This window comes from Felis catus, chromosome F1 (genome assembly GCF_018350175.1).
Source record: "Felis catus isolate Fca126 chromosome F1, F.catus_Fca126_mat1.0, whole genome shotgun sequence".
NCBI lineage: Eukaryota > Metazoa > Chordata > Mammalia > Carnivora > Felidae > Felis > Felis catus.
In genome coordinates, this window is record NC_058384.1 from 31,458,428 (window position 1) to 31,467,158 (window position 8,731).

General features: G+C 49.5%; 1 long non-coding RNA gene across 1 annotated transcript; it reads left to right on the forward strand.

The window, feature by feature from the left end:
* LOC123382889 lies at positions 1 to 8,308 on the forward strand. The gene is made up of 3 exons (XR_006592018.1): positions 1 to 3,133; positions 3,511 to 3,711; positions 8,173 to 8,308. It is a non-coding gene; the product is annotated as an uncharacterized LOC123382889 (long non-coding RNA).
* Positions 8,309 to 8,731: the final 423 nt, after the last annotated feature.

Here is an 8,731-nt window from a genome sequence, read left to right on the forward strand (position 1 = left end):
CTTGAACTCATGAACCGTGAGATCATGACCTGAGCCCAAGTCAAGAGTTGGATGCTTAACCAACTGAGCCATCCAGGAGCCCCTGATTTACTCTTTTTCCAGGGGCTTCTGTATAATTGCTCAGAGAAGGGAACAGTGGCAGAGGGAACAGGTACCAGAATGTAAATGGATCACCAGGTGGTAGCCTCTTCTTTATTGCCCTTGGTAAGACCACACCAACCCACCTACAAGGGGGCAAGGCTGCTGGGAGATACAACAGGCTGGGTAGGCAGAAATGATCATGTACCTTGTCCAAGTGACAGGTGTCTTAGTTTGGTTCACTCTAAAGCAAAGCCTGAGGTAAGGACTTGGGTGCAGATGATTTATTTGGGAGATGATTCCCAGAATAAGTCGGGGATCAGACAGCATTTAGAGGAAAGAAAAAGGAACAAGGAAATGTGAATATGGGAGCATTGTTGCTGCTGCCCTTGTAGGCAACAAGAGCTCAGTTCTGCAGGAAGCCGGGCACTCACCCACCACCTCCTGTCCCCCTTTGATTAGGGGCTGCCCCTGTGGCCATTAACTTCCCCAAATTTCTGGGCTGTCCCTGAAGTGGGTGGGAGAGGCTTTCTTGGCCCCGGAGAAGCCCCAAGGCCAAAAGCAAAAAGATTCCGGGAGTGTGCTTGAGCTGGGATGTGCCCAAGGTGAGTGTGAGTCCCGTCACAAGGGCAGCTGAAGACAGTGGGCCAAGGGAAAGTAGGGAGGAACACCCAACACGTCTGTCCAGGAACCACCAGATTTCACTAGCCGCCGGCTCTCAATGGAGAATGGGAGCAGGGGGTGGCAAGAATATATGTGGGCAAAATGTCATTTCCATTGTTCTCCTGTGGATCTCTATGTCTGCTCACTGGCTGCTGTTGTTCATTCTTTGAGCAACCTGCTTCCTCAGCTCCAGAGCACAGGAGATGGGATAGCAGGCTAGGGCCAGTCAGCTGTTGTTTACTGAGTGTGCTTACTAAATGGGCTGCCAAAGGGCTGAGGGACAGGGAAGGACCCAGGCTCTGTCACCCTACAGCAGCATGTTGACACTCCCTGGAGGGCATCATAGAGATTGACTGTGGCTATGATGCAGGGCTCCAGGGGAGTGGCTAATCCCTACAGGCGTTGGGACAGGAGCCACAAAGCCCAGGGAAGGACTCCAATAAAGCTTCCCCGCTGGCCTGAGAACTCTGGAGATTTCGCCACCCTGCTCTCAATCCACTCCTGCATATAGGCTCTCTGGGGCTCCACCTGGCTGCTGGCCTGAGGCTGACCTGGGCTCAGCCGGCCTGCTCTGAGCCTCTTGCCACCCCCTCCCTTCCTACCCTAAGACCCTCTTCACTTGGGCACATTTGCTTTGACACCGCTTTCTAAGCCCTAGCTGCTTTCTGCATTGTTCTGAGAAACTAGTTGACATTTTGACCAGCCCAGAACCTGGGAGCTGAGGGGCAGGTTTACGATGTTAGCCTGCAAGGGGACAGAATCCAGGCCTGGGAAATAGAAATCTCAGGAGAAGGTCACAGCTCAGCTTCTTTCTAGCCAGCGACGTCACATTTCCTCAGTTTCCACATGTACAACACTAATCAGCCTTGCCACATCCGCCTCGCAGGGTCGCTGAGATACCAGATGGAATGTCTGTGAGCAAACTTTTGAAACCAACAGAGTCTTATGTAAATGTAACTTGTAATAACCATTGTTTGCTGCCCTGTGCCTGACATCCCATTAGAGCGAATTCCTCTGCTCTCTTCCTGACACACACAGGGGCCTTTGTTATTTGGAACTTGGGAGGTTGGCAAATTCCTGCTTGTCTGGAATCCAAACAGGCCAGTTGTGAGTTGTCTTGGGGTGGTTGTGCCCTGGAAGAGCCACTCGGTCAGGGGCCAGAGCCAGGAATTCCCCCTCCAGACCCAACTGCTAGGAGCTCCATGGCCTTAGGCAAGCGCCTTGATTTCCTAGAGCCCTGTGTGATTCATCTGACAAAGGGAGTTATTGCCCCGGTCTGGCCTGTCTGCCTCCTGGGCTCTCAAGAGGGTCAAGATGGATTCCAGGGGTCTAGGCAAGGGTGTGCGAAATGCTCCTGTGCTGTGTAAATGCTGGGGATTATTCCTGGAAAAAGGGCTTTCTGACTTGATTCCACAGCACGCATCCACCCATCAGGCCTAGTGTGAACTTAGAGGCACAGTCAAGATCCTGAAATGTTTTCCAGATCATCCAAGAAAGTTGGTGCAGGAAGAGAAAGACTCAGCTTTCTTAGTAGCTAGAAGTACAGGTAATTGTCACCATTATGGGGATGGTGTTGTATGAAAATATTGTGGGTCAGGAGGGAAGGGAGTGGACTTTGAGTCCCAGAAAAGGAGGACAAAAATGGCAAAGACGTCTTTGGAGGGACAGCAGGAACTAGAAAGAGTAAGGCAAGGTCTAATATGCAGAGCCTAGAATGAGGCAGTGAGAGATGGGGCAGAGGCTGCAGGAGGGGCTCCCCGACCTGCACGCTGGCTAAACCCCAATTTTTCTTGTGTGTCAGAGAGGCCCTTCTCCCGACCCCATGGACGAACCATGATTGGTTTAGAATCTTAATCTATACCACTGGTCTGCTTATTAGTGTGACCCAGTGCTGGCCGATAGAATCTGAGGGGGAGTCCACTGGGGGCTTCTGGGAAAGATTGTCCTCCTTGATAAAAACAGAGAGAGAGACAAGGGAGGCTGTTCCCTCTTCCCCATCTACGAGGCCCCTCCAGAGCCTGTCCTGTCCCACCTGGCAGTACCTGAGCTGGATAATAGCCAGTTCCCGTTTCTCACCAGCACCCCCCATGGCCCACACCTTCCTGCCCCAGCTGTTGGCGTGAGAGGCTGAGGTCTACAGCACCTGCAGCTCCCAGTGAGAAGAAACCCAAGAGCCATGGAGCTGCTGCATCTTGGGATTCCCTCCAGGCTGCTTGAAATGGGAGACAAGGCATATCTTCACAGTTGAAGCCACTTTATAATCTACTGCTCCACTGGCAAGGGAACCAGGGTGAAAATAACACTGGTAATACGTGCCGTTGAAAGGAACATTACAGTTCATGCAGCACTTTATATGCACGGATGTTACTCGATCTTCACAAAAGACAAGAGGGTAAGTGAACAATAAATGAGGAAGCTTTGGCCAGGGGGCATAAATGACCCCCAAGGTCACAGAGCTAATTGCTGGTAGGCCTGATAGCATAAGTCAGAGCTGCTGACTCCTGCCCCAGGACCCTTTCCGCTCCGCCTGGAAGAGGCCAAAACTGAAGCTAAACACAGGGACATACAGATGTCCCCGGGGCTAAGATGAAAGGTCAGACTGCAGCCTTACTGTCACCTTCCTGAAGAGTCTTGGGGGAGAATAAGAGGGAGCCTGATCATCAACTGTCTGTGAGCCATTAGGTTGGGGGACTGAGCCCAGGGTGGAACCAGACAGTCCAGGAGAGGGGGAGGTGGGCACATGGGAGCAGCCTGTTTCTCCACCCCCAGGAAGCTCCTGGAGGGAAGGAAGGAAAGATGACAAAGTGTAAAGCAAGGATTGGCAGTCTTCCCGAAGCACGAGGCCAACTGGCTTCCCAAGCGGGCAGGCACGTGTGGATCCAGCCCGGAAGAGACAGGTCATGGGGATTGGACCAGAGAGAGGAGTGTCGGGAGCAGGGCAGGCTCCGTCTGGGAAGCTTTCCAGAGAAGGTGAGTTCTGCACAGAGAAAGGGGCCAGAGAGGGCACCTGGGTGTTTCTGACTTCGGCTCAGGTCATCACCTCACAGTTGGTGAGTTCGAGCCCCACATCCGGTGAGCTTGAGCCCTGCTTCAGGTGAGCACAAGCCCGCCTCTCTCTCTTTCTCTTTCTCTCTCTGTCTCTCTGTCTCTCTGTCTCTCTCTCTCTCTCTCTCTCAAAATAAATAAATAAATAAATAGGAGCCAAAGAGGCTCTGGGAGGGCTGGGAAGGGCTGCTCTGTATGTTTCCCTGACACTGGTGTGAACTGGCTGTGGGCCCTTAGCTGGGGGGTACACAGAGGACCCCTTCCTTGTCATTTAACCCTCAATAAAGAGATCCCAGGGGTAAACTCAGACTCTTCACACGATGAAATGTGAAATGTGTTGCAAGAAGTGATACTTATCACAAAGTACCCAAGTATGGACATTATTTACTTTAAAAAAATCAAAATAGGTAACAAAAAGCATTTTATGCACACACACACACACACACACACACACACACAGAGTGCAGATTTCAGTTCCATATCAAAGATGACCAGACAAGGTAGAGACCTAGACATAGAGAGGGAAACTGAAAAGAGGGGTTACAAGGATAGAGGAAAAGCATGTGAACATTGAAAGTTGATGAGGAAAACACCCTTGTTTCAGAGGGCTTCACCAAGGCATTAGAACTTTTTCTTTTTTCAGTTGTCCATGTGTTTATAGTTGCCTATGTTGATGGCAGGAGGTGAGCTTCATTTATTTCTTTGTGTTTTCATTAATCAACAAACATTTACCCCGTGTCTAAGTGTATTGGACACTATCCATGCAGCCGGGGTTAGAAATGAAACACAGGATTCATGCTCTGAGGCATCCACAGAGCATATGTGCACGGCCGAGGGTCAGAGCAGGACGGCACACAGTTATAATGCAGTGGGATAATGGCGAGGAGAGGCGTGAGTGCCATGGAAGCAGAGAGAACCAGGTCTAGCCGAGCCTGGGCAGGGGCTTAGGAGCCTCCTTCCTTGGTCTATATTAGCAGGAACCCGCCCCACCCCCCAGAGCATTCTTGGCAAGAACAGACCCAGGACTGAACTAAGGCAGTGTCACAGAAAGGAAAGGATTGGGAAATGGGGAGAGGGTCCAGGAAGCACTTGGTTGAGGAAGATGACCCCAAGTTGCCCCCAGATTTCTGGCTCATGAAACTAGAGGAATGGGGGTGTCATTGACTGAAATAGAGAAGAAGGGAAAAGAACAGGTCTATGGACAAAAGAGTTTTTTCTTCTCAAATAAAAAATCTGATCGTACAAATATCTGACATAACATTTTCCAAAGAGTCTCCCTAGCTTTTAGGATAATATTTAAACTCTGTTGTTTAGCACATATGGCCCTCCCAATTCTTTCTTCTCTAGGCTTATTTCTTGTCACTCCCTTAAGTCCTTCCTTAGATACAGCTATATAAAACTCTTAGTTATTCCAAGACACATTCCATGGCTGTTGTATAGTTTTGTACATGTGATTCTCTCTGGCTAGAAAGTACTCTGTTATGAACATCTGTTGTTTGTGTTCTTGGTACCCTCTCCTTTGGGTTACCTCTCCTGACTCATTCCATGTGGCCCTGTTGGAGCTGCCAATCACAGCATCTCGCCCTCTGGTGGCAAGAGTGGGTAGGGAAGCCGGATCTGGTCAAGCAGAGTATCCCACACCTCTGTGATTGGCCTAGGATTGGCACGTGACCCAAGCTGAGCCAATCAGAGCCCTCCTCTGGGATTTTATATATATAATATAAAAACTATATATATATATATATATATATACACACATATATATATATACACATATATATATATGTATGTATGTGTATATATATATATATATATATATATATATATATATGCTGGGGCTAACCAACTGAGTTGATAAAAACTTGGAACTTCCTGTGGCCAACTGACCCCTGAAACATGAAAGAAGCTGAACTGATTAGGAGAGAATGAGTTCAACTCAGAGGAAGAAACAACAGACCAGATGCAAAGACAGCAGCAAGTCTGAATGCTGTGTGAGTTCTGAGGCCAGCTTCACTCAGGTGTCCCTGGTTTGCTTAAATCTGTCCTGTCACTTAAAAGTGAAAGACTCCTATAGCCCAAATCCCAATTTCTGCTACCCACTTCCCACACATCCTTCAAAACTCAGTTCCAACCCAATTCCCCCAGAAAGTCTCCCCTGACCAGTTGCTCCTCCCCTCCTGGTTCAATGCACTTCCCTTGGGTTCCCATAACATTCTGGGCATATTTCAGTAGTATCCCTTAGCAATTAGATATGTTATCCTTGGTTCATATTTCTGCTTACTGTCAAATCGTAAGCTTCTTGGCCCTAATCGTATTCATATCATACCTCAGTTCCTGGCACAGAGAAGGTATTAAAAAAAAACTTTTGATGAGCAAATAACAAGTTCAGAACTTGTCTGTGGAACATTCAGGTGCCAGGGGGTGGGGGCTTTGGGTATGTTAGTCATGGGGAGAGGGGGTGCTTCTGTGGAACAGGTGTAGGAGGCCAGTGGGTTGTGGGCAGTGAACAGTGAGGAATGCCCTTGGTCTGTCTCCAGTGGCTTTTCCAAAGAGGGAAGGAGGGTAATAGGGTGACTGGAAAGGACAAGGGGAGATTTATTTGAAGATTCCAAAGTTCTAAGTGTGTTTATATGTTGAGGGAGTGAGGCCAGGGAAGACAGGGATGAGGATGCAGGGGAACCAAGACATGGAACCAGGGTAGAGGATGGGCATGAGCACAGGTAGAAGGACAAAGAACAAGAATGCCCAGCAGACACTCAGTTTACATTCAGGAGCCCCACAGGCTAGTGAGGTTGGGCCGAACACTTTTTCCTAAGACTCCCAGAGCATTCGGCTGCCTTTCTCTCAATTACCCTCCACCTCCCAGCAAGTAGAAGGCCATTGCTGAGCTTGAGTGGCGCTATCAGGTCACTGGCCTCCAGCTGGGTCCAGACCTCCCAGGTGCTGGCCAGAGTTCAGAGTAATCCTCGCCATTGTTCCTTTTGTTGTTGTTATTGGACCCAGGAGATCAGATTCCCAGGATAGTGTTCACTGACTTTGTCTGAGGCCATGTGATCCCGTCAAGGGAGGAGCATGGATGTAAATTATTGAGGAAATCTTAGGTTCTCAACAACTCCCTAGTGAGTCAAATATGCCAAGAAACCGAAGAGGACTCTGCCCTTGGGGTGTTCACAGCTGGGATTGTGCAGGTGATCACTTCCCCGGCCTGTGGCCTCTGAGCCTGCCAGAGATTGAAACTTGAAGTCTGGAGGCTCATTAGAGCCCTCCAGCAGCCAGGATTTCCCAAATGATCTGGAGGGGAGAGACTGCAACAGCCCACAGATAGAAACCCAACTGAGAAACTACATTCATTTGGGGCCTTTGGGGGGGATATGCAGGTGAGGAGAAAGCAGTCCCTGTTCCCCCTGGAGGAGCCCAGGGAGCCATGGTCTTTGCTCAAGAGAGAGAGGCTCAGCTTCACTGTGGAAGGCATGATCCCTGCCCTTGGGAGTTCCTGACCAGACAGAGGTCACCCAGGGGTGTGTGCTCACACACACACACACACACACACACACACACACTGTGACTGTAATGACAGCAACTGGAACAAGATACAGACAGGGTGTAAGCACTGTGCTGGAGGCTGGAACTAGCCAGATCACTGCAGACGGGTAGCCCAGAGAAGGGGATTATCTGGAGTTGCCCCCTTCCCGGAGGCCACCCCCTGCCATCTGGTGCAGAGCTGTGCCAGGCAGGGTCCAAGCTAGTTGGATGCTTGCTGGTTCCGGCTGCTGAGTATCAGACACCGTGGTTGTTCACAGGGGGGCAATGCTGGAAGGATCTTGCTGGCTTGTTGCCTTAAGTCCCAGACTACTCTCTGGAAAAGAAGAAGGGAAGGTGGGGAAGAGATCAATGTTCAGTCTTTCCAAGTTTTCCTTGGCTTTGGTTATCAGCAGACAGCCCATCTGTTTGCTCAGGGCTCTCACTTCCCTACCCTTGAATACCTGTTATCACACTTGCTGTGTTTCTGGGCTCTCAAAGATGGCTGAGCCTGTGTGTGTGTGTGTGTGTGTGTGTGTGTGTGTGTGTTCTTGTATACCTCATGCATCTCTATGCCCAGCCTTCCAAGTGCACACCTGCATATCTCCATGTAGATGTGACCACATGTGATAATTCCCGTATTTGCCTAAGTTGCCCCTGTGTACACATGAATGTGTCCAGTTGTGTGTGCTGGGGCGGGGGATCCTCATTGCAGACACCAAGCATTTATCTGCTAGGTTTTAATGTCCAGCAACATAACATCAATACAGCAGGCTGGACATTGAGCTGAGTCTCACCATTTCCCTGGCTTTGTCCAGAACTGATACATGTAACTTAACGTCTCAAACTCCCCTTCTTCCTTCTCAGCTCACCCTGAGTCCCTGAAGAACTCTTGTATGTTACACCCAAGACTTACCCAGAAGGGTAGAGGATGGCTGATCTTTGGAGCTTCCACTCTCCGATCATTTATCCACTTGCCCCTCAAACGATCCATGAGCTTCTGCCAGACCAGACCCTGTGTTAAGAGCCAGAGATACAGAAATGAATAAGACAGAGTCGCTGTTTTCATAAAATGCACATTCTTGTCAGGGAGGAAGGCCTGGACACAACTAATTATGTGCAAAGGCAGACTCTGATAAGACCATGGGACTACAGAGAAAGAAGACGCTAACATCCCTGAGGAACCTGGGATGGTTTCAATGAGGTGGCACTTAGCTAGGACTGGAGTAGAATTTTGACAAGAGAATGTACAGAAGAGCATTGCATGCAGAACAACGGTATGATCAGAGATCTGGAAGTGAGAAGGCCCACAGAATGTCTACTTTCAAACCCTTCTGCAGGGCTAGCACGATGGATGACTCTGGGGAGTGCCCATCACATAGAATTCAGTGTGAAGGGTGCCCCCTAAAATCTGGTCCTGCCCTTC